Below are 27,477 nucleotides of genomic sequence, written 5' to 3' on the forward strand. Positions count from 1 at the left end.
TTAACAAATGATTGCTACGAAGGGAAGAGAAGGACGTGAGTTTCCCTTGAACAACTAATTATAACCACCATCGTGCTAATTTTGCTATATATCCTCATGATCAACATTGCATGATCAGCCCTCCAATATATAAGCCATAATAATCTGTTGATCATCATCTATAATTTTGATCATCATCATCGTCGTACTTAAAACGGTAATTGCTCAGTTTATTTTTACTAGGTTCATAATATAACTTTAACTTATACTCCGTATGTCACAATAATCTATTTATCGTCATCATCTTATGATTTTGATGGACTTCATAATGATCAGATGGACGATTTAGTTATCGGAATGAATGACTATGAGCAAAATTGAATAAATTTGATTTAATTGAGTAGTATGGATTGATAGAATTAAATTAGGTTAGAATTTCTTTTAGTGAAGTGTATACAAATGAAAAATATTGAGTAAAACGTACTAAAATGAGTAAAAAAAACGTACTGCGAGAACAAACTCCGTTTTAGTATTGTGTCGTCCTCTTAATTAGCATAAAAGATTATCCGTAATTTACAAGCCCATCATGCAATATACTCCCTCCATTTTTTAATATATGACATTTTGTTTTTTCGAGGCGAGCCTTTGACTTTAATATATACAAAAATATATTTGGTAAAAAATTATAAAAACTATACCATTAAATTCCTTATGAAAAACTCTTTCATATGAGTATACATATCACTATATTTAAGCATATAATTTGAGAGATATTGAAGAGAGAAGCGTGTGTCTCGAAATGTGAGAAAGTCATATATAGAAAAATAGAGGGAGTATATTTTACTTACATTTTTGCTATTTTACACGCTTAAATTCTATAAAAAGAAAAATCATTGATCAAATTTTTTTATTAGAATTCGACTATTGGAGTAAGAAATAATAAAACAGTTATGTGACTTATGTCCCATGCACCAGCACCACAATATTGAATTTGAGATTGTACGTGAGATTTGTGGTGGATGGGCACTATTATTGAAAATTAGGATTCGTTGTTAGAGAGATACTCCTATATTAGGGTATCATGTTAATTCATTTAATTGTGAACTAAAACGCTATTTTTTGGACTTAATTTAAGGTTATTTCAGTTTAATTTAACTCTATTAAGTTCAGTTCATATCAACTTTATTTAGTTTAGTTTAGTTTAGTTCAGTTAAGCTCTTCTTTTCAAAAATTAACTCTTATTTTAGTTCATTTCAGTTTAGCTCCATTAAATTCAGAGTTCAGTTGAGCTCTATTAAATTCAGTTTACTTCAGTTCAGACAGTTTCAGTCCAAAAGAACAGGACCTAACTAAGGCTCTACTTAATGGCCTAAAAAGCGTAGTCATTTTCTGCATCGCACGGGCATTAAATCTAGTTTATATTAATAAAGAAAACTTTTTTCGATCGATTATGGAGAGTCCAAACTTTGTGAAATACGTAGAGCAAAAGATAATATATACAATGTCCCGTAAAAAAAAATAGATAAAATAATTTAAACAAATTAAAATTAAAATAAGACTAAAGAAGAAGTTTGTAAGCAACAACAAACGCCAAAGTTGACTACGAATAGCGGCTAACATGACTCAAATATGTCTACCTCTATCCATATCCATACTTCTTTAAAAAGGCCAAAGTGTGGTTAAATTTTGTGCGTTTTGGACCATTTTGCCACTGAGTCTTCTATCTTCTGATACGTTGCTTTCTCTCATTTCTTCTACATTTTCTCCCTCTTTCTCTTTCATGCGATTTCATTCTCCATTTTTTCGATTTCCATTGTTAATGTTTTCATTGCTTTTTTCTCTCCTCCTTTCTTTCCGACTCTCTCACTCTTTTATTTTTTCTTCTTCATCATCATATCAATCCATTGATTATCGATTATATAAGGTGAAATCCCCTCTTTTTAACCCTAACCCTTGTTAAAACAATCACCATAATTCCTCTTCTATACAAGCAATTCACTCATCAAATGAAGTCAACAAGGCGACCAGGAATTGAATCGTATTTATATGAACCCGTAGTGGATGGGTTTTCCAGTTGATTCTTGTGATTTTCAACAACAATGGCAATTACCAATTAAGGGCGGAAGATTCGAACACGTAGCAGGTAATTTGCGTTATGGATTCTTGTGCATTTTACTTTGCATGTCGCCTGATTTCTGAGTTTTTTAATTCTTTACTGTAGCCGGTTGATTTATTGTTGGTTGGGATGAGTTACTGTAGCAGGTTGATTCTATCACTGCTAAAGACGGTAGAACGTGCGCAGCTTATTATCTGGATTCATAGTCGCACTTTGGTATGTATGTTTATGCTATGTTTTCATTTTTGTTTATGAGTTTGAAAAGTTTGCATGTCCTGATGCTTTATTCCAATTTTAATGTTTGGGTTTTATTGACCTCTTTCTGTGTCGATCCTACAAGAAATCACCCTAACAGTTTGTTAGTTTGATTGTTTTATTTGCGATTTGTGGTTTATGAATCAAGTTGTATAGGCTGGGATTACTAATCAAGTCGTAAATATCTCCAAAAAGTGTTAATTATCCAGTAATTTTCGTTGTTTTTTCCGAGTCAGTTTTTTTCCCTTTTGGATTGGTTTGTGCTTTTACTGTTGTGTAGTTGCGAATTGTCAGTTTATTCATGAATTTGGCCATCCACCATAACTCCCATGGCTCTTCTACTTGACAAGCATAGCTACTTGTTGTATATTCTCTCTTTATTTTTCAATTTTGATTTGCAAATCTCAGACTTCTCTACTTGCAGTAACTTGACGCATGTGTTGCTTTGGGTCGTTATGGGATTTCTGGTTTATTACTTCAAAAACAAGAGCCGTGAGGTAGGCAAAATTTCTACTGTAATCAATTGATATTTTGGTGCTTAGCAATGCATATCAGCTTTTATGAATCTCATTTTTTTTAAACCTTTTAATTGGAGCCCACAGTTAAGCGTAATAATACAGTACATTCCAAGCTATTCTGAATTTTTTTTTTTCAACATTATGTTGCCAAATATCCTTAGTTTTTATACGAGCATAGAATATCGAACCTCCTCACCAATTTGGTGAAATTTCTGGGGTGGGTGAAATTTCTCTGGAAATTATTCTTATTTTTTTATACATTCTCAACTTACCTTATGGCTTATGAGCAAATACATGGCTTGTTTCTCCTTCCACAGCAGAGTTCCCCTCAAATCCCTCAAGAACAAGAAGTCGGAAGGGAGTTCTCCTCTACATTCTGACAATGCTAACTAAAATTCAAAAGCTGCTGATCTTGTGTCAACTACTACCCAAGTGCAACCTAACGGTTCTTCAAACAACATCGACATTGTACTGAAAAAAGTCTTGTGTGAAGGAACTTTTACTCGTCTGAAAGTCTGATACAGGATTGCACCAGAAGGTATTTACATTTTGTAACTGCGTAAGAGTATATTGTATTGTTTTCTGTACAAAGGTATCAATTAAATAACTCCAAACTTTTTAAATTCAGTCTTTGCAGGAATTGATCGACCTCTCCCAGATATACTATGATGAAGTAGCTTTACCTAAGCTGGTAAGTGGTAATTAATCTTGAATATAATATGAATAAATCGTTTAACGGCTTAGCGTATATTTAAAAAAAAAAGTACAAATTTATTTTTTACAAAGGATACAAAAAAAGGTACATAAAAGATTTTTTGCCAATTAATTTGATGTCTTAGCACACGGCTGGTAAACATTCGATCACCACTGAAACAACCTATTATATAATTTGTTATCATGTACAGGTTGCTGATTTTGGTTCACTAGAACTTTCACATGTTGATGGACGGACGTTGACTGATTTTATGCACACAAGGGGTCTCTGTATGCGTTCTCTTGGGCATGTGGTAAGCTTCTTTACAGAACTAATGAGTTGTCCTATATGTCTTGGCCCACTTTATATCGAGCATGCTGTTTTCAGATTTTATGGCTCCCTTCTTTTTTTGTTTTGTTTCTATGGCTACTTTTTGTTTTGTCGAGCAAGCTCTCTAAAAGAAGTCCAATAACAAGAACAAAGTGTAACAATCAAAAGGAGTTCGTTGAAAAAGAGACGGATGAAGATTCAAGTGTTTTCTTCAGTCAAAAGAAGGGAACTTGGCACCTAATTTTAGCTGGTTTCCTTAAACTAATATTGACACCTTAATAACTTTTTCAATTGTTAATCATTATGTAGGATCTTGAAATAACTTATCAATTGTTGGAATTTGAGTAGTTTGGTTAGGATTGTGCTGAAGCATGCTTTAAGGTTATATTATCTTAATTGCGACCCCGGTATTAATTAGCCTTGCCAGTTATGTATAACGCATTTGTGTGTATGTATTTTTGTGTTTACCCCATCCTTTTATTTGTTTTTTTAAAGGTGGTTTATTCAATTTTAAGGTTGTGATTCTGTGGCTAATATTACAAAGTTTAGTGCAGTTGCGAATTTTGTTCATGGTACTGAGATTTTCTCAGTCTTTACTTGATATTTAGTGATGGTACGGGCGATTTTTAAATGACTAAGATCATTCTATAGTACTCCCTTATTCCCAATCATTGTTTACTTTTGATTAAAATACTCTGACAAAGAATAAAAAGGTAAACAAATGATTAGAATTTGGGACGGAGAGAGTATTTCTTTTCTGATAATTTCCGTCTCTTGAATGAAAATGATTTAATAAATTTGAACTTTCTGAGTGATTATTAAGTGATAAAATTTCTTATATCTTACGCACATTCAAAGTAAGAAAAATTTGAAGGTGATTCACATTTTCACCCAAAAAAATGAAGCCATCCAATTATTAAATCTCCAAATTTTTATAAAGAACAAATGAGAATTAAGGATATTTTTAACTCGATTGAAACACTCGGACCATAAGCGATCGTCCTATATGTGGCAGTAGAGCTCCAAGTTAAATGTAAGAATGGAGGGACCATACAAAATAAAAATTGAACAATTTTTTCAATTTGCACCATCTGGTTTAGTTTGGATTAGAGCCGGAAAGTATGGCACAATGGCGACATAGCTCTCTCTCGTAAGTTTTAATAGTATAGTAAAATAAACAATAGAAATTTGTCTCAGGCACTTAAGTGTTAATACAATTCACAGAACATTGCAATAAACTTGTAGTATTAGACTTACCAAATGATTGCCTTTTATTGTGAGAGGATATTGAAGCAATACCATCGATCGCTAACCTCTGAATATTTCAACATTGATCTACAGGTGGGAGTGGTTCCTAATCTGAGATTTTGTTTAAAGTATACTAGGCTACTTTACCATACCATTTAGCCAATTATGTAAGCAGTGGCTTACATCAACTAAAAATTTAAACTCCGGGTTGCCAAATTGAGCCACGTTATGCCTGACCTACAGTTTTACAGCTTGTGTTTATTATATTCTCCCTTGTATTCCTGTGCCTTTTATCCTTGGATTATAGTTCGACTTTGATTGGTTCACTTCTGGTTGTGCGTAGTTATAATCAATACCGAGTTATCCTCTAATTGGAGCTATGTTTTAATTTGTTAATTTTATATTTTTTTAATCTTTGTTGCCTAATTCAATACAAATACGGAACATTTAATTTGTGATATGCTATAATAGACTTCTGATATAGTGGGTTAAGTTAGCACCATGGTAGAATAAGTTCAAATTGAATTACGACTTGCTAGGGGTTAAGCGCATTAGGTAATCCAGGTCTTTATTGACCCTTCTTGATGAAAATATAGCAAGCGCTCAGCGAAGTGATCAGGTTAGTGTTGCTTCGAGAATCGAGTATTCATTCATTTCTGAAAATTCAGCATTATTCAGAATTCCTGACAGTTGAAACAGGCAAACCCGTTTCTTTATTATTACCTTGTTACATGTTGAGTTTACTTCTCAGATGTTACAGTAGCGTAAATATGTCATTCTGCCTTAAATATCGACTTGAAACTGATGAATGAAAGTGATGATGAATTCTTGAACAGAAACAAGTTGCTGACTACATGAAGAAGATCCGCAGGGCTGTTCTCAAGTATGTAACCGTTTAGGGTGGAAACTTCGATGAATAGTTTTCTTTCGCAACCATCTGAGTTTATAATTATTATTCCTTCTTATCTGTGAAATGAAATTTTGTATGAAAGGAACTGAGAATTATCACGACTGATGTTCACTCATCACCAGTGTATAGCCAAAACCTATACAATGTAGTTGCAATGCAATGTTTCACGTTATTTTTAGCTAGACCTGAGAAATGGGTTAACAAGGCCGGGTTTGGAGTCGAGTAAATTTGGAACAGGTCAACTTAGGGTTTGTAGGGTTCGAGTCAGGTCGGGTCAGGTTGTCAAGTATGAAATAAGGTTTGTCCTACAGACGAGCCTCATATGATACTATTTATGCAAGAGTTTATATATTTGCAATTAGGCATTATGCTTCGAACTGTTAAATGTATTCAGTTTTAAAGGCACATATTTCCAAAACTGTGTTTTTCATATTCTTTGTAAGTCTTTGCCTGTCACTTGCAAATTGTTAGGCTGTGTTTGTATTCTTGTTCATGAGATGGTTGTAGCTACTTTTACCCTACGAGGGAGAAACAAGGGTTTGCCGAGAAAGAGCTACGAAATGCAATATAAGCTTCCATTTCTTTCGACAAAAGAAGTTTGTTAGACAAATGCTTATGTAATTAGCTATTTAGCTACATCAACAAGAAGAAGGATAATGAGCAAATAATAATAAGAATCAGTTAGTGGTGAGCTAGATTGATACTGGCTGATGTTTATGTAGTAGTAATAGTAGTAGTAGTAGTTTATGATTATGTAGTAGTAGTTGTTATACAGAAGAGAGGAGATATGTAGAGGACAAGATGGAAGGAATCGGTTAGTGGTGAGACAAATTGATACTGTCTAATGTTCATGACTTTGGAAACTTTGGATAAGTGTAAATTTTATGAAATTGAGGTGTTAAGGAAAGCTACTAATGACTTTGATGGGAAGTTTTTGGTACAAGATTCTGTTTATAAATATTCTGATGGTGAATTTAGAGGAGTTGTTTTCGTTACCGGTTGGATGATACTTTTGCGATTTTTAAAATGTGTTTGCAGTTGAGCATAATGGAGATAGAGGAAGTAAGGACGTCACTGTAGATTTTTACGGAAAAAAAAACTCCTTCGAATGTATGTTGTCTCTTTTTCCTGTTTATTTTGATGATTTAGTGGAATTGAAATTATAGACATCCAATCTGTCTCTAAAACTCCTTTTAGAACATTTCAAAGGTAAACAAATGATTGAGATGGAGGGAATATAAGATTAGTAAATAGGACACAACCAGCACTAAAGTCAGGATTTAGATCGAGGAAGAGTCGGTCCATAAGTTTGAAACTAAGAATAACATTGACAACACTAACTATCATGCAACTTTGTTATTGCAATCTCATAGGACAATATTATGCTATTGCTGCAATGTATTTTCCAATGAAATTAGCCTTCAACTGCCAAGTCACAGATTAATTTCTGACATCTTTTTATACTCTTTATGGGTCAAGAATTCTATTCCTGCACCCGTGATGATAAGCTTTCATTTTTTGTAAATCAAATTTCTAAAATTTGCTAAGAAAACCGCTCACGTCGCCATGTACACTTCAACTAAAGGTTGTTCAGGTGTTGGTGATTAGAAACACAGTGGCACAATAAGTTTCAACAGTCAAAATATGTATCTTTGATAAGCTGCGCTGAAGTATTTAAAATAATAACATCTTCTGATTAACGGTTTCCCTGATATGAACTGATTATGCTTCTGCAGCGTGGGCTCTAATGAGGTGCAATGGTCTTGGCAAATGGTGGTGTTTTCTCCATTGATGAGTTTGAAAATATGAAAACCAATCACAGGTTTGTCAAACAGAGAACTTTGACATGGATTTGATAATGTTCCTTCCAAAACTTGCCTTTAAATGCTAAGCTGCCACACAGTTGATCCAGAGTTTCTATTCATGAGGCTATGGAAAAACAAACAATTTACATAGCTAAATCAGGAATAACAACTGTTCTTAACTCACAAACATTTGTGCTTGCTGTTGCTAACCCTCTCCTTCATCAATCTCCCTGTAACCTTTTTACATTAATTCGATATGGTATATTATCAATAAAATATATTATTAGAATATATTTATGTAGGATTATTATTTGGCCAAAAATTATATTCCATATATCATAAATTATGATGGTATATTATTCCTCACATATATTAGAGAAATGAGAAGCACTCTTTTGTGAGGAGGGAGTAATATAGTAAGTAGGTCTTGGTTTGGGAAGTGACGGTAGCAATTGTTTCTTTGGTGAATGAGCTTGTAAGTTATTATCAAAATTCTTTGCGAGAAGTATATTTGTACAGGCGAATCCTGAGTATTATATATTGTGAGAACACCACTAAAAATCTTTTGAATAATAGTTGTTTTCATTTATACGAGAAATAATACTAAACAACTTTTAAAATTGTTCAATAATTAAAGCTTGAAATGTTGTAGTTTTCATTATATAACAGGTATTGTTTGCATAAATTTCCTTAGCTGCAAGGATGATTATATCCCTATCTTGCACATGTGGCGCTGTTCCAACGATAATCTGCTTCTAATTAAGGTAATTATTTAGCATCCTGATAGCGTAAAACTACCTTCTTGTTATGTACTAGGCATTGGACTCTGTTTTAAAATAAGAAATAGTTAATTTCAGTAATACGTAATATCATGTAATTTACCTGCTAGATGGACCACTTAGTATATGCTAGGCATTGGGCTCTATGTGGGAAATCATCTGTATATTTCCTTAAACTAGAGGGATTATAACGAATTTAACAATGATGATCAATGGTCATAAACAAAATACATAAACTAAGTATAAAGGATTTAGAATTAACCTTCGGTCCTAGCAAAATTGGCCTAAGAACAATATCAAAATTGATATTCGCCTATTAGTTGCACCCAAGACGATATGAGATATGCCCCTTGATTATGCTAGAAATCGATCTAAAATTTTCTGTAAAATTTAGTTGTTTTTGTGTTTTTTCTGATGAGAGAGAGGAGGCAAGGTCAAGAAAAAGCATTAGGGTAGAAATAATTCTCTCCCTTTCTTTTTATACAGACCGAAACTTGGAGTCAATTAGGAAAGAAAAATCCTTTCTAATTTTCGGCCAAACTGACCGAAATAAGGAGTATCTCCTTATTTTTGGTCTTTCCAAAAATATATAATATGTGTTGAATTGTCATCTAGTGAGGATCAAACCCAAGACCTCTTGGTTTGTGTACCCTCACTATTACCACTATGACACATTCATCTTGTTGATATTAAATATAACTGATTATATTTAATTACGAATTAACAGATTAATTCGTCCAAGCTAACATTATATACATTTAATTAAATATAACTTATTATATTTAATTTACGAATTGACAGTTAATTCGTCTTAACTAATATTATTTAATTTTGATTAAATAATTATCTCATCAACACATTGACTAACTTTTTAGTCATATTGGGCATCAATGTGATTATATTTCTATAACCACATTTCTCAAACACATCCTATAGGTGTGACCTTTAGGGACCAGTTGATCACCGCCATCTGTATGATAATAACGTCAAACTTTCTAGCAAGCCAACCGTTATTAGGTAAACGTTAATCAACTGATTAAATATACGAAGTATACCCTTGTGAACCTATAAGAGATTTACAAATGTTATCACACTAATTTGTGGAGGACACAAGCTCCAACAAACTCCCACTTGTCCTCACAAGTGTATGTGCAATAAACGATTCTCATATCCTATAAAATTTCTCCCACTCAATGTAAAACAATTTGCAAATCCGAATTCACAAAGGTCGTATTTTACAAGCGATCAATATCAATCCCCGACTAGAGAGTAACTTAACTGATAAACGAATCAACATTCGAGCATGGCCATGCATTTCAGTTACAACTCCTCGAGTGGCCCTGAGAAATAACTATACCTGATAAGGGTTGGATATTTTCCTCAACTCGAATCCTGCAGATGTAAGCGCAGTATGAAATGACCCAGAAAAAATATACTTAGCCTCCAGTTACGGCAGACCGTGAGAAAGAAACCAAAGTCACCCAAAAACTGCCTTAATCTCAAGAGACAGTCGATAGTCAAAAGAATCGACTCTAGGAACACAATGGATGTCATATCCACGACCTGGCACCGAATGTTATTAAACATTTAGGACTCCATTACGTTGTCACAAAAAGTTGTCCTACGAGGTATCGTCATAATCTCGTATCTGTGATCGATCAGTCAACCGTTTGACTTATGGCTCGTTGAACCCACCATCAATCGACTGCACAATATAATAGCCGGAGTTATCAGCTCACATTGGCGATTACGGACCAAAACAAATATAATGTAATTCAGTTCATTTTGTGGCATTCAATGTTGTCAGTACAATCCAAATGAAAAACAAAATATTATATATATAAAACGATGAAGTTATAAATAGTATATGAAAAAGATAATGTATCAAATCCATAATCAAGTACTACAACTCAGGAACATGTTTAATTCCCATGGAATTAACATGCCCTACATGCTTATCATAATTCAACGGTTTGGTGAGAGGATCCCCGATGTTATCATCCGTCGTAATCTTGTCAATCACTATCTCTTCTTTCTCCACGTAATCACGGATCAGGTGAGCTTTCCGAAGTACATGTCTAGATTTGTTTATAGACTTTGGCTTCTTAGCCTGGAAGATGGCACCTCTATTGTCACAATAGATGGTGATCGGGTCATTCGAACTAGGAACTACCGAAAGCCCTTGTAAGAATTGACGCATCCATATCGCTTCCTTTGCTGCCTCCGAAGCGGCATAGTACTCGGATTCAGTAGTAGAATCTGCTACAACACTCTTTTGGAACTCTTCCAGTGACCGCAGCACCATTAAGAGTAAAGACGAACCCGGACTGAGATTTTGAATCATCTCGATCCGTTTGGAAGCTAGCATCTGCGTAACCGGTTGCGCATAGCTTAGTATCGCCTCCATAAGTCAATACCTAATCCTTAGTCCTCCGTAGGTACTTGAGGATATTTTTGACTGTTATCCAGTGTGTTTCACATGGAGTCTTTTGGTACCGACTCGTCATACTCAATGCATATGCCACGTCTGGACGTGTGCATATCATGGCATACATGATCGATCCTATTGCAGATGCATAAGGAACACGACTCATGCGCTCAATCCCTTCAGGCGTCGTGGGTGACTGAGACTTGCTCAACTGCATCCCAGTCGTCATAGGAAGGTTCCCCTTCTTGGAGTTGGTCATGCTGAACCTCTCAAGAACCTTATCCAAATAAGACTCCTGACTAAGTGATAACGTCCGTCGTGATCTATCTCGGTAGATACGGATTCCCAAAATACGCTGTGCCTCACCCAGATCTTTCATCTGGAAATTGTTCTTCAACCATTCTTTAACCGAAGAAAGGAGAGGAATGTCATTCCCAATCAAGAGTATGTCATCGACATACAATATCAAGAATACAATCTTGCTCCCACTCGACTTGATATATAAGCATGGTTCCTCGACCGATCGAGTGAAACCATACTCTTTTATCACTTGGTCGAAACGATGATTCCAACTCCGAGAAGCTTGCTTAAGTCCATAAAGGGAACGCTTAATCTTGCATACTTTCTTAGGATGCTTAGGATCAATGAAACCTTCGGGTTGCACCATGTACAACTCTTCCTCCAAATAACCGTTTAAGAAGGTGGTTTTCACATCCATTTGCCAAATTTCATAATCATGAAATGCGGCAATCGCTAAGATTATCCGAATGGAACGTAGCATGACTACAGGTGCAAAAATCTCATCATAATGCAATCCTTGCACTTGAGTGAAACCTTTTGCCACAAGTCGTGCATTATAGATATCTGGTTGCGCGTCTATAGAACGCTTTATTTTGTAAAGCCATTTGCACTGTAGAGGTTTTACCTTATTAGGTAAATCAACTAGATCCCATACGTTATTCTCATACATGGAGTCCATCTCGGATTGCATGGCTTCAAGCCATAGCTTTGAGTCGGAACAGGCCATAGCACCTTTATAGGTTGCGGGTTCATTACTTTCTAGAAGTAAAACGTCATTCTCCTCGACCATACCAATGTATCTGTCCGGAGGATGAGAGTCTCTACCCGACCTCCTAGGTTCCTCAGGAATATTAACCGTATCATCAGTTGGAGGTACAGCTTCCTCCATCTGTTCCTCGGTTGTTGGTTCATGAATCTGCGACAGCTCGAAGGTTCTATTACTCGACTTGTTCTCGAGAAATTCTTTTTCTAAGAACGTCGCACTAGCCGCAACAAAAACTCGATGTTCGGTAGGCGAATAAAAGTAATGACCAAATGTTCCTTTTGGATAACCTATAAAGTATGTCTTGACCGATCGCGGGCCGATCTTATCCTCGTGTCGCCACTTGACATAAGCCTCGCAGCCCCAAACCCGAATAAAGGTCAAGTTGGGGACCGTTCCCTTCCACATTTCAAATGGAGTCTTGTCGACAGCTTTAGACGGACTTCGGTTAAGTATAAGAGCGGCTGACAAAAGAGCATAACCCCATAATGAATCAGGCACTACCGTGTGACTCATCATGGATCGAACCATATCAAGTAAGGTTCGATTTCTCCGTTCGGACACACCATTCAATTGAGGTGTTCCAGGTGGAGTTAACTGCAAAACGATTCCACAGTCTTTCAGGTGTTGATCAAACTCATTTGAAAGATATTCGCCACCCCGATCTGAACGGAGTGCTTTAATCTTTCTACCCAGTTGGTTCTGTACCCTATTCTGGTATTCCTTGAATTTCTCAAAGGACTCACTTTTATGCTTCATTAAGTAGACATATCCGTATCTACTCAAATCGTCCGTGAAAGTGATAAAATATCTATAACCATCTCTAGCGGTAATTGACATAGGTCCACAAACGTCCGTATGTATGAGTCCTAATAGGTCACTAGCGCGCATTCCAACACCTTTGAAGGAAATTCGAGTCATCTTGCCAATGAGACATGATTCACACGTGCCATATGTAGAAAATTCGAATGCGGGAATAGTCCCATTATCGACGAGTTTCTTCACGCGTTTGTCATTTATATGTCCCATTCGACAATGCCATAGATTGGTTTGATCTTTGTCACCAACCTTTAATTTCTTATTATTCATGTGTAGTACTTCCGTGGTTTGATCTAAGATGTAAATTCCATTCATGGAAACTGCTTTGCCATAAATCATTTCATTAAAAGAGAAAATACAACTATTATCCTTTATTGAAAATGCAAAACCGTCTTTAGCAAGTACGGAAACAGAAATAATATTCTTAGATAAACTGGGTACATAGTAACAGTTATTTAAAGATAACTCAAAACCACTAGGGAGTTGGATTACATATGTTCCCTTCGAGGCAGCAATAACTCATGCTCCATTCCCGACTCGCAGGTCCACATCACCTTTTTCGAGAGGTATGATGTTCTTTAGGCCCTGCAAATGATTACACAGATGAGAACCACAACCAGTATCAACTACCCAAGTTCCGAAACTTGCATGGTTAATCTCAATCATATGAATATAAGATGGCATACCAACAGGAACGACGCGGCTTGCCTTGATGTCCTCACGGTAGACGGGACAGTTCCTCCTCCAATGTCCAGTCTTGTGACAATAGTGGCACTCTATGTCACCGCCCTTGCTCTTTGTCTTGCCCTGTGAGCCACTAGTCTCACCAGGCGCACTCTTACCGTTTCCTGGCTTCTTAAACTTTGGCTTACCTACAGCTAGGTCGCCATGAGCCTTGCCCTTACCTTTACCTTTGTAAATCGTGAGAACATCCCGTTTCACGCTCCCACTCAATTTCATATCCTTCTCGGTCTGTACGAGAAGGGAGTGTAGCTCATGAGGACTCTTTTTCAAGTCATTCATATAGTAGTTCGCCCTGAAAAGGGCAAAACCATCGTGAAGAGAATGAAGCATTCGGTCAATGACAATGCTCTCACCGATTTTACAATTCGGTGCCTCCGACTTTCGACATTCTCAATCATGTGAAGAATGTGTGGGCTAACCGGTTGGCCCTTCTGGAGTTTCGCATCAAAGAAGCGACAGGTATGCTCATATGTAACGATTCTCGGTGCCTTTGAGAACTCGTTAGCGAGCGTGGTGAAAATCTTGTTTGCACCTTGGGCAATGAAGCGTCTCTGCAAATTGGTTTCCATTGCAAAGATGAGTACGTTCTTTATCGCACCCGCTTCCATAACGAAATCACTATAAGCGAGTGACTCGTTGACTCCTGCATTTTGACCTGGGTTGACCGGTATTGGCTCACTTAAATACCAAGAGCTTACCGTCAGCAGTGGCAGCATTCCGTAGTGCCGCCTCCCAGTCCGCAAAATTGGACCCATCATTCTTCAGTCGAGTGGACTGATTCATTTGGTCCATGAACATTTTTAGCCATGACGAACGATCTAGTGTGGCACTAGGCATTGGGATTGCGTTATTTCCAGCCATTTGTTGTAACAGTATTATCGATAATAAACGTGTTCTACACTGCGAAAGAAGAATAAAATAATAAGCATGTGCATCGTTTTAATTTTAAGTCTAATGAGCTAATGTCATAACGCGAAGACTCAAAAAAAACATTTATACAATTGACCTCCCTCAAGAATTATATAAATGACCCCAAGACTCAATTCTCTGTAAATTGATAAGCTAACCTTTTAGCTAATTCTACCGTTAGAATTCTTGGTCGATAAATTTCTGTAAATTCTATCTATAGTCCATCATAATCACGAGAAACTCTTCGGACTATGATGTTGAGGTAAACTAAGTCAACACAACTACTTACCCAACGTAGAAGGGGTCATATTAGTCCTACCGACGAAGAAGGGATTCATAGATGTTTGCCCTTATAAAGACTAATTTCAATTTCCGTTTTAGAGGAAGATCCTATCAACTTTATTTAAATTCATTTTAAGTGAACTATAATCTAGCATGCGAGAATGATTAAACTAAGGTGATGGCTTAAAGACTGTGACATTTGCATGTCCATGAAAACTAACACACAACCTATATGAGTCAATTTTCATGCAATTTAGTAGTAGGTGGTTTGGTTTTAGGCGGAATATGATGCATAAACTAACATGTGAATGAAAAGCAATAAGAATGCAAACGTAAAAATAAACAGTAAAAGTCCTAGTGTGGCCTATCCTATCAAAATGAACAATAAATACAAGTTTGGAATCCATCCTTGGACCCGAGAAGCTTGTCTTGATGTTCCATCTTGATCCATGTAGTGGGAGTGAGCTCCAATCTTCATCTTTAGTCTTCTTTGAAATTACAATAAATAAAATTACATAATTGACCTATTTATTACATTCTAATTTCAAAACCCAAAACTAAAGTAAAGGAGATTCGAGATCTCATAATTACATAAAAATCATGTTTCCTTCATTACGAAAACATAATTTGACTAAAGCCACACTAAGTATTACAAATTACAACCGATTGCAAAAATAAATACGTAAATAAAATTCATTCATTCGATTCATTCAACAAAATTAAAAGCATCAACAAAAATAAATTAAACATACATAACACAATTCCTTAATTATGTTGATTAATTTATCCAAACCACCTATTTAAATTAAATTAAGTGACAATTCCACAATTAATCACATTAATTTCATTCTTAATCCATATTAAACTTGTAATATGAATTCTATGCGTCAAAATTTTAAACTGCTTTAAAATAACTCGGTATCTTTAAATTGTGAACCGATTCACAATAACTAATTGGCCAAAAAAAAAACAAAAACAAAAACCAATTATAATTTGGTCTCGGCTGAAAAATAAACAAATTTTTTTTTTTTTTTTATAATTTCAGCTCCACACGGCTGGAAAAAAACAACCCCCCCTCCTCCCCTTTTTTTTATATTCGGCAATTAGGAAAAACAAAAAAAACTTTCCATATTTTATTCTTTCGGCAATATGGCAAAAACAAGAAAACAAAATTTTCCTTTTTGTTCTTCTCGGCTTACCAAAAAAAAAAACACAACAAAAAGATTTTAATTTTTTTTTTCTCTACGGCAAACCCTAAAAAAAAGGTCCTCCCCTTTTTTTTCTTTCTTTTGCTGCAATATGCCCTAAAACAAGATTTGATGACAAAATTGTTTACATTTGCTATTAGAACATGATTAGCATATGAAATAATAAACATGATTAATTTATATGCCAAAAACTATATAGCAAAAACAATCTTTTCATCATAAACATGACGATTTCATTTAATTTTAACTTAATCTGCATTAAATCAAAAACTACCAATTCTTCTTATGATAATTTTAACTGATTATAAACTATAATATGAAAAATATAATGGAAAAATATCAACAACTAAAAGGAAAAAAAACGGCAGGAAAAAAAACAAATTCGGCACAAAAAAATTTGCCGAACCAAAAAAATTCGAAACCCTAAAATATTTCAAAAATCCTCATTGTTCACATACAAATTTATGAAAATCATCAAGATTAAAAAACGTGGCCTAGTGCTCTGATACCACTTGTGGGAAATCATCTGTATACTTCCCTTAAACTAGAGGGATTATAACGAATTTAACAATGATGATCAATGGTCATAAACAAAATACATAAACTAAGTATAAAGGATTTAGAATTAACCTTCGGTCCTAGCAAAATTGGCCTAAGAACAATATCAAAATTGATATTCGCCTATTAGTTGCACCCAAGACGATATGAGATATGCCCCTTGATTATGCTAGAAATCGATCTAAAATTTTCTGTAAAATTTAGTTGTTTTTGTGTTTTTTCTGATGAGAGAGAGGAGGCAAGGTCAAGAAAAAGCATTAGGGTAGAAATAATTCTCTCCCTTTCTTTTTATACAGACCGAAACTTGGAGTCAATTAGGAAACAAAAATCCTTCCTAATTTTCGGCCAAACTGACCGAAATAAGGAGTATCTCCTCCTTATTTTTGGTCTTTCCAAAAATATATAATATGTGTTGAATTGTCATCTAGTGAGGATCAAACCCAAGACCTCTTGGTTTGTGTACCCTCACTATTACCACTATGACACATTCATCTTGTTGATATTAAATATAACTGATTATATTTAATTACGAATTAACAGATTAATTCGTCCAAGCTAACATTATATACATTTAATTAAATATAACTTATTATATTTAATTTACGAATTGACAGTTAATTCGTCTCAACTAATATTATTTAATTTTGATTAAATAATTATCTCATCAACACATTGACTAACTTTTTAGTCATATTGGGCATCAATGTGATTATATTTCTATAACCACATTTCTCAAACACATCCTATAGGTGTGACCTTTAGGGACCAGTTGATCACCGCCATCTGTATGATAATAACGTCAAACTTTCTAGCAAGCCAACCGTTATTAGGTAAACGTTAATCAACTGATTAAATATACGAAGTATACCCTTGTGAACCTGTAAGAGATTTACAAATGTTATCACACTAATTTGTGGAGGACACAAGCTCCAACACTCTATTTTAACAACAAAAAATTTTAGGGTTTTAAAAAAAAATTTCAAACATGATACATATAAAGGAACGGGATAAAGAAAACTTTAATTGTATCAAAACCGGGTAACCATACTGCTAAATTTCCCAAGTTTTTAAAAAAACCACAACCCACAAATTTGCATCCAAAAACCCTAAAACAAAACCCTTAAAAACGTTTAAAGATATAAAAAGCCTGTAGTTAATGCTCTATAGATGTAACTATTTAAATGTCTGTAATTATTAACATAAATACATAAAAGGGCAGTTTAATAGACATCAATATTCATTTATATTTTTTAGGTTAAGTAAGTTAAAACGTCATATTTCCCCCTCCTCTCCTCTATAAAGGTAATAGAGTGCATTACAATTACCCTGTCATCAACATCCTGCCTTTATGAAAAAAACATACAATATTATTTACCCACAAATACACTACCTCCCTAACATGAATACGTTCACATGCACACGCCCTTTCTTCCAAGATGAGAGTGACAGAGAAAAAATTATAGAGAAATATGAGGACAAGAAGAAAGGTCGCTTCAACTGCAAAGAGATATTTGTTAAAGCGAATGTATTGAAGGCTACACCACAAGATGACGATACACAACACCATCAGACACTTAGTTTAGAGGTTGTGCTCTCTAATATATTTAATAGGCTCTCAAAAGATGATAAGAGGAGTGTAGCTGATGTTTGCAAATGGTGGGCAGAATTATTCCTTGTGGGAACTAAAACATCAAAAGTACTTGTTGATTATAATAATCAATTAGTTAAAGAAAATGTACGTGGTTTGATCACGGCTCAAAGGGGCCAAAAGGTGGTGAAGATGTATTGTGTATGCAAGAACTACACGACTACAAAAGAGAAATACGAATATCATCGTCGCCTAGAAAAAGCAAACCCAGTTTCAGAAGATTTCACTATGTGGCCTGAAGACAACTCTGGCAGCGAGGGTTACTATGATTCTGACTGCTAGGTTGATGCCAATATAATTATAGTGCCCTGCAAACTCTATCTTTGTCCTTTTGAAATCGGCTCTATTGATATGTTTAAATTATTATTATTATGTTCAAGGCTTATGTGTAGTACTTTTAAATTATACTACTAGGTTAACGTGTTGCTGCTTCTTTATTTTTTACCGACAATATTAAGCGTACATATATGTTTAAGTTGATGGACTTTTATCAAAGTTTACCCGGTCTGTTTTCCCCTTGAACAAAGAACTACTAAGCAAGATGGTGTACTTCGCACACTTCATCCAAAGTCCATTGAACAATTACTTTATGCCGTTAAATATCGACTCTGTTTTAGTTCATGATGGGTCTCACGTTGACCATACCCCACTCCAGAGTGTATTAAGGGAATTCGAGTGGACTGTTACATATTAGGCATTGAGTAGAGCATTTAAAATAACATCAAGGTTATATCTTTTAGTCGAATGCTTAGTTGCATATATGGTAATTGTTAGATAATACAGCACATTTGACACTACGGAGACAATTATCACATTCTTACTAGAAATAAATATATTTAAACTAAACAATTTGGTCTTAATAATATTTAAAAGGACAAATGGTGAAGAATAATTATTAACATACTTATTAACTTTCTGAGTATTTATATAAAGAATTCTTATTTATTTGAACCAATATTGATGTTATCCATGCGTCTTATTGCATGAATATCTATTATTATTTTACTTTAGTATGCACTGTCAGTTTGCGGTCTGTATTTTTTTAAAATTAATTGCTTGGTGTTAATGCAGCCAAATACAGACTTACGGATCAGAGGACCAACCGTTGGCAAAGTTGTACTTGCGTCACGAGACTTCTTTAAACATCAATATTGGTTCTGGATAAGCATTGCGGCACTCCTTGGCTTATCTTTTCTCTTCAACCTTTTATACATCGCTTCATTGAATGACTTAAATAATATACCATCTCATTTTATGTTGTTCCTTTTCTTCTAAGTATCAAAAATAATGAGAGTCTATATAGTAAAATGGTCAATTATGTTTCTTTTTTACAGCTTCCATTGATGCAAAACTTCAATCTCATTTCCACCTCTCATTCTCCCTCTTTCAATTGTAATATACTCTTCAGTTTCATTCACCCTAAAATCTAATAATTTACCCTATTAATTCCTTCCTATTGCTCATCTTACATCTACTACTACTTATTTTTAAATTTTCACTTGATTTTCCTGATTGATTCTTATATTTTCATTTTTCTGGACATCCCTACAAGAAATTAATCTGAAAAGGCAAGTTATTTGTTAATTTGATTGTGTTGTTTCGAACAATTCTGAGTATTAAAAATAATATACAAGTACTTCAATATTTACAAGTGCATCATCACATGCAGATGAAGAGGAATGATAAAGTTGATGTTCATTTAACAATTGTGAACGCCTTTATTGTCATCGTTCAACTGGTTTGTCCTTAATTTTTAGTTATTGATGATGAATGGAGAAAAGTAATCATGCATGTGTTTCTTTCTTGGGTAGCTTCATTACTTATAATGGTACAATGATATCAGTCACAGTCTCACAGATTCACAGGGGACATGTTCTTTCTTTTTTTGGTATTTATGTTTACTTTTTAAATTATTCGCTATACATGGAGTGGAAATTTGTGCTAATTCGTTATCGGTTGTTGCGAATGAAGTGAGACGGATTTCTGGGTGGGTTTTTTAAGCCGCTTTTCTCCCTGCTTTTTAATTTTTAACCTTTCTTTTATTTTTATCAGATCTTTAGCATTAACATTGTTATCAATGGTCCTAGACATGAACCAGACAAAACCTGAAAATCTTGATGTTCTGTTTTTTCTTGTTTGTACACTGGCAGAAATGGAGACTTGTCAACTCTTGCAATTCGTTTACGGGGGAAAGGAAGAGGGATATGGAGAGGCTAATTGAAGCCTTTGATTCCTCTTTGTTTCTGCTTACTCCCAGGCATGCTTGAATGTCGAGATGGCTGCTGTGATTCTTTAAGAATTACAAGAGAGTACTTTAGTAGTGTCTAAAAAAGCAAACGCCCCTAAGACACATCATAAACAGGTTTTCCCTTTTAGTAGATGTAGAAATGTTAAATCTGAGTGGTTTCCTCTAAAATATGGCTTGTGGAAAATACAGCTAATAAACTTATTGACATTGTACCAGGCCATCTGATTTTGGTTATTGAAATTAGAATTTTGATGAAGATTTTCATTGTGTCCATTTGAAGGTTTCTGTTGATGCAATATTTCAGAGAAATATTTATGTGTTTTTTGTTGAATTGGTGAAGGCAAAAACAACAGAAGGAGCACCAGTGTGATCACTTTTATAGGCGATTAAGACATATGAGTCTTCTCTATCTCTTCGTGGCCTTCAACTTTAATGCTTGAAGGACTGGTAACACTACACCCTCTCTGTATTAAATTGCAATCTTGTAATTTGCTGTATTTGTAGTAATTAAATTTATGTTATTTGTTGTACTAACATTTGAGACAAGATCTTAGTTTTTGATGAGCAAGAGCTTATAGTTATGGCTATGATCGTATAAATAAACAGTTTATTAACAATGCTACTCTCACATGTTTGTAAAGTTTGTTCATTAATCTTGTGATGTTTTTATGAATAAGACTATGAGTGCTCATAAGTTATAACTACGGTGATGATAGCTTAGATTAACAGTTTGCTGAAAAATGTTGAAAAAAAATATGTTTTTTTACGATTGAAATAATATATCGTCGCATTTACTCTCCCGGTTGGCCACAAATGTACCACGATCACAATCGTTCATTGTATTTACTCTCCTGGGTTGGAAACAAATGTACCTATTCTCTCCTGCTGATTCGTTTCATTGCTTAGTATCATCGGGTTTTTCCTTCTTCTAAGTATATATTTTGCATGTGCATCTCGCTCGAACTTGTATATATTTGTCCTAAATTTGTTTGTTGCTCGAAATCGTCTTCTAGCAACTTGCAGTTTCATTTTGACATTAGTACTGCCAACCAAATTAATGAAAGATTTTTGTTTATGATCAACTCAATCTGATGTTCTGTGATTCCATGATTAGTCCTTGTCTCAAGTGCTGATACACGGTACCATGTAGAACTGGTCATTGTTTCCTATAGTTATTACTATTTTTCTACGTTACTCCGACACTTCACTTAGCTGCTGTATCACGTATCTGACACCTACTTGTCCGATACCGACACGACAGTTCGACACTTCATTTTAGGCCAAAAAATTGAAAATTTGCACAAAATAGTCGTATGCGACACTCAACACGTGTCGGACGCGACACCCGTGTCGGAGAGTCGAGGTACCACAGCTATTTTCATTCTTATTAAACTTATCTGGGCTTGCTGCTCCATAAATCTTATCTATTAGGACGCGCTGTAATGCCAAAGGAGTAATGCATTAACCACGATACTCTAACACTTTGTCAATTGTCCGTGCACGGATATCTTACTTGAGCAGCCTCCATTAGTTGTGAGGCAATCAAACCCTTCAAGCAACGACGATGTTTAAATTTTTTTTATTGTGTTTTTAATAATGGCTGAAACTTGAGATAGGTTAATAAGAGGGAACTAAAAGGGTGAGGGCAGTAAAGATAGGATTTTTATAAACCCTGTTGCCTTTTTGCTGTTATCTCGGTGATAACAATTATTTTTGATTTTTTAGGGATTGTTTGGCGTCCATTATTCGTTCTGTTGGATAACAATGCTTGAAATTTTTGTGAAACTCGGTTTACAATTTCACGTGTTTTGTGCCTTTTTCCGCGTTTTGTATTAACCAATTTACAAGTATTTTCTAAGAATTCTTAACTGTTCCTAGGTACATTGAAAGTTTATTGATGACTGTTGCTTCCAACTCCAGCAGCGTAAAGTCTGCTTTCTCATACTGTGTACAACAAGTAAGAAGCTATGACTACCACACTCACCTATGCCTCCTCGAACAAACCCCGGGTATGCGAAAAGCTGCATTTGCTCTTCATGCCTTCAATGTCAAAACAGCTAGAGCAATGGACGTTGCTTCTGATCCCCGGATAAGCCTAATGCGTCTTATTTGGTGAGAAGATGCAATGGACAAAATCTATGCCAATAAGGTGATCGAGCATCCTATAACACAATCCCTTTCATCAGTTTTATCAGCATAAAAAAAGTAAGGCCTGGCTGAAAAGATCGGTTGAAGCCCGAATAATAGATGCTCAAAGGGAACCAGATGATATCCCAAAAACTATCGAATTGCTGGAGAAATATGCTAAGGACACTCAGTCTACTATCTTGTATATGGCATTGCATTATGGAGGCATCAATTCCAAAGTAGTCGATCATGCCGCTTCTCATATTGGTAAGCAAGCGGAATTTATTTGCTCTTAAGATCACTTCCAATGCGTGAAAAATTGTATTTGAGGGTGGTATTATTAGCTATTGCGGATGTCGAGTGCTTTATCATAATTACCTTGTTACCAGTATGTTTCCAATGTCCGTATGTTTATCCAGTACAACAACAATATTACTTTGTTGCTTCAAAAGTTCCCGCTAATAATGAGTTAAGGGAGGTCAAAATGTATGAAGTGTCACTCTTGTGTTGGTTTGACGCATAGAGGTAATTTCTGGGAGATCATAATGAAAATAGCGATTCTTTGGTTCCGTTAGAAATGGAATCTACGTTCCATTTTGAGTCTGTCAGAAACATGTCGGAAAAAATATACAGCAGCTCTTTAAATGTGTTCTTCAGCTTAAGAAATGTAAGCTAATTCCTTTTTCTTAAACATGTAACTTGCAGACTGGAAAGAAAAGGAATAGATTGATGATCCAAATGAGGTCAGACCTGAGATATGAAGAGTTTAGTGAGCTTGGAACTCCTTACAAGTCAACTATTCTGAAATTGCAGGATATGCTGTTCAAGAAATAATATGTTCATTTATACAGAGTTGTGATACGATTCCACGTGAAAGTCCGCACCCAGAAGAAAAACAGGTAACTTGTCCTCTTTCCATCTTCTTTTCATGTGATCGCGTGTTATGCTCAATATATATAGGAGGAACTAAAAAGTTGCTTCGATTTCAACTCTGAAAAGCCTAAAAATTGGGATGAGGAAGAGGACGGCTTGTGGAAACCTCAAAGGTACCGAATCCAGTATACTAAGGAGCATACAAGGGACCTTGGAGTAGAAAGGTATGTAGCTGATCAATTTTTAGAATGAACATCATATTGGAATTAAGCGATTTTGGTAATACAAGGTCAACATCTGAGTATTAGATAAGCTAAGTCAGTTCCTTGATCCTTTGTTTCACCAAAGTATTATTTCGGTCGGTCATGATATCAGTAGTTGCGGCTTAACCTCTCACTTAATTGCGGCTAAACTGGTTGCAATGATCTTTGAAACCTTCACAGGTCTCGGTATCATTCCTGTATAAAAAACGGGAGTGTGCGCCTGATCTAAAACAATAGTGTGTGCTTTCTGTGTATCAAAAATCAAAGTATATTTTGTCAAATTAATGGAACATGATGACTTGTATGTGTTGACAAATTCATTTCTGCTCATCAGACCATACTTCTATTTTTTAAGAATTCCTTACACCGTAGACTTTATGTCAAATTTTTAAGGCATTAAAATTTATGTCTTATGAATTAGGTTTTGTTAGGATCAATGGATGCCCTTGGTCTGATGACAGTTCTCCGATGGATGTGTTGACTGGGAGAAAAACAAGTAGCTATATAGATGACAACATCACTGACTCTGGTTATCCAAAGAATCAAGCAACATTCGCTCGAGTATGTGGTTTTTGTGAGAAAATCAACATTCATTCTCCGTATCTCACAGTCTCTGTATCCCTCTTATACTCTACCTAGCTTTGTCTTTCTACAAATATTGACGCCAAAACAAGCCAGGTTTGATGCATTTGTTATCACTCATCTCTTGTTACATTACTATTTAATACAGCTCAATTTTAAGTATGAGATAGGAATGAGTCAAAAGTATCATATATATAACCTTTTTTGGCGTCTCATATATTTTCCCTAAAATGATGACTCATTATGTTTAGTCGACACCTGAAGCATAGTCTGACAAGATTGCAATTGTCTGCCAAACAACCAGTTTTTAAATTTTTTTTATAAAAAATAGTGCAAAATAAAAGTTTACATGCATTGTTAGGTAACATCAGTAAGCCCCTTCCTAGGCTAGGAAATATTCATCCCTTGCTACTTTTCATGCATTGTTTAAAGACATCAGTTACGTATGAAAATAAACTATCAACTAATACAAAGTTAAAGCATCCGAAACTTCCAATGTTTCTAAATGAAACCAAAGCAACTTACACACCTTGATTTTAAGTGGAAACTATCGTATCTCTCGGTTGCAGCTGTCGACTGAAGATGAAGATGAAGGCAACGCCCTATCTATATCTCTCTCCATCTCATATGCAAAATGTTGATCCCTTAAGTAATCTGAATATATAGTTATCAACTCAAATTTTGACCGTTCACTTTCTGGGAACCTAAATAAAGTGCGCCCCCCATAGCACAAATCTTACAATGCACTTGATGTCATAACACTTTCAAGCTTAAATAGAAAATCCACAACTTCTTGTTTTAAGGCTTCCAGATATCCTTTTCTAGAATAGAACTCAGTGCGAGTTACATTTTGCAGCACTTTGTAGCCTGGGTTAAGTAGTTCACTTGGTGTATTTCCACAAAGAATTTGAACAAGCATAACACAGTTTGAGTTTTGGTTAAGTTTCTCCCATATAATGCTTTCAGTCAAGACTATTCTTAGTCGAATAAATAACTCTTGAATTTCTTTTACAATATTATCAATTGCATGTTGCATTGCCTTTATTTTCTGAATATTGTTTGACATGATAACTACACTAAAAATGTGAGGATCTGGGAAATGGTGGCATGTATTAGAGTTTTTTCCTATTTATATTCTTTTTTCCTCTTTGTATAGGTCAGTTAATTGACATCTAAATTATTTGATGTTGATGATAGACCTAGATTTTGTGTAAGAGATAAGCATAGAGATGAGGTTGGATAAGGTAAGGATAATAATAGATAAGGTTATGTTCCACAAGTAGATACTAATTTAAAATTAAATGTTTCCAGAACAATTATTTGTTTTTAAAGTGACATTGTATAGTTTATTGACTCTTTTCTTAAACATGATAATACAAATTTACCCTGAGCAATGGTCTAAGACAGTAAATAAATGATGAATTATATTAGTTTATTTATTTACTTTATCAGTTTATGAAATTTTATTTATAACCAAAATTGCATTTCACAAACTAGGATTCCTCTGTGAATTTAAGATATTACGCGGCAACAATTACAATATATTAACTTGGACTAATTGGCTTCCAACAGGAAGGAATGGCGTTACTAGACAGGAAGCATACCATGTTCATTGCGGTAGACAAGCGGGTAATCTGTTTGGAACCAATGATCATAAGGCGTTTAAAGTCACAAATATTGAGCTGATGACTATGAATTTAGACAAAGGAATGGCCGTTCATATGGGATATTTAGTCTTATTTGGGTATGATGCTACCAAAAACGCCCCAAAAAAAAAGAGCTATTGAATATTGTACGAAGTTTTTTAAGAAACCTTTTAGCTTTGCTTTTGTATGTTACATTTTAAGAGGCATTTTCCGCCTATTATTGTCATAGTAATAACTACAGAATGTCTTATTTTTAACCTTTTGTTGTTGAAACTTCGTAAATGCTATACCCATGAAATGTTTAAACGGTAGATCATGGCAGCGTGATTTCCTCTATCCTATTTTGAAACTATGCATTAGTCTTACTCCCGTTGACCATTTCACCAAATTGGGGCACTGCGCCCGATAGGGCGCATTGCAACAACTAGTCTTAATAAAATTTCTATCTTTAGTCTGCTGTATATACTCTACCCATGAGTCTGCACTCTCCATATTTTCATTATATATATATATATATATATATATATATATATATATATATATATATATATATATATATATATATATATATATATATATATATATATATATATAGTATTAGGATCATATGAGTCCATCTCTAAGGTGTGAGTCCATAAGTCCCATTTATAGCCAATGGATGAGGAAGATGGAGGGTTGAGATTGGAGGCAAAAAAAGGAGGATTAATGCCTAATTAAACACTTCCCCTCTCTACTTTACTAATCAACACTAATCAAATATTGATCCACTATATAACATTTATTTTTTCACCAACTTCTCTCTCATTCACACAATTCATTTCTCTACTCCCTCTCTAAAACCCAAATTAATTCAAAACCCAAATAATACTCTCATCCTAACAAAACAAAAAACCAAATTAATTCCCACCCACACTACATTGCACCACCACCATCACCGAACTACCCATCACCGCCCACCACCTCCCGACGCACCACCCACCCCCACGGCCACCACCACCCACCCCCACACGACACCCCACAACCTTCTCTCTCACCGCCATAACCCACCACCACAACCCATTATGACCTCCAACACCATTTTCTCTCCACCACCCCGACATCCACCAGCCCCACCACCTCCCTCCCCTGCGCTGTTCTCGCCTCCTCCACCGCCACTTACAACAACCACACCAATGCCATCCTCCTCCAACACCGCCACCACTCACGCTCCTCCTTCTTTCTTCCTTTTTTTTCCCTTTCTTCCTTACCAGATCTGCTTGTTGGTTTTTTTTTTTTTTTGCTTTCTTCAATCCCAGATCTAGCTAGTGCGAATTTTCTTTTATTCGTCGTGGGTGAGATGTCGTGGTAGTAATGGGGCGGTGGTGGTACATGTGTTGGTCATGCAAGTGATGGTCGTGCCGCCTCCGTCCCGTTCTCCTTTCTCTATTAGTTTTCAGATCTTAAAA

The 27,477-nt window shown here is 35.2% G+C and overlaps 1 pseudogene; it reads left to right on the top strand.

Moving 5' to 3' along the window:
- The first annotated feature begins 1,687 nt into the window (after positions 1 to 1,687).
- On the top strand, positions 1,688 to 26,289 carry LOC141600155 (uncharacterized; annotated as a pseudogene).
- Positions 26,290 to 27,477: the final 1,188 nt, after the last annotated feature.

This window comes from Silene latifolia, chromosome 9 (genome assembly GCF_048544455.1).
Source record: "Silene latifolia isolate original U9 population chromosome 9, ASM4854445v1, whole genome shotgun sequence".
NCBI classification, from domain to species: Eukaryota; Viridiplantae; Streptophyta; class Magnoliopsida; order Caryophyllales; family Caryophyllaceae; genus Silene; species Silene latifolia.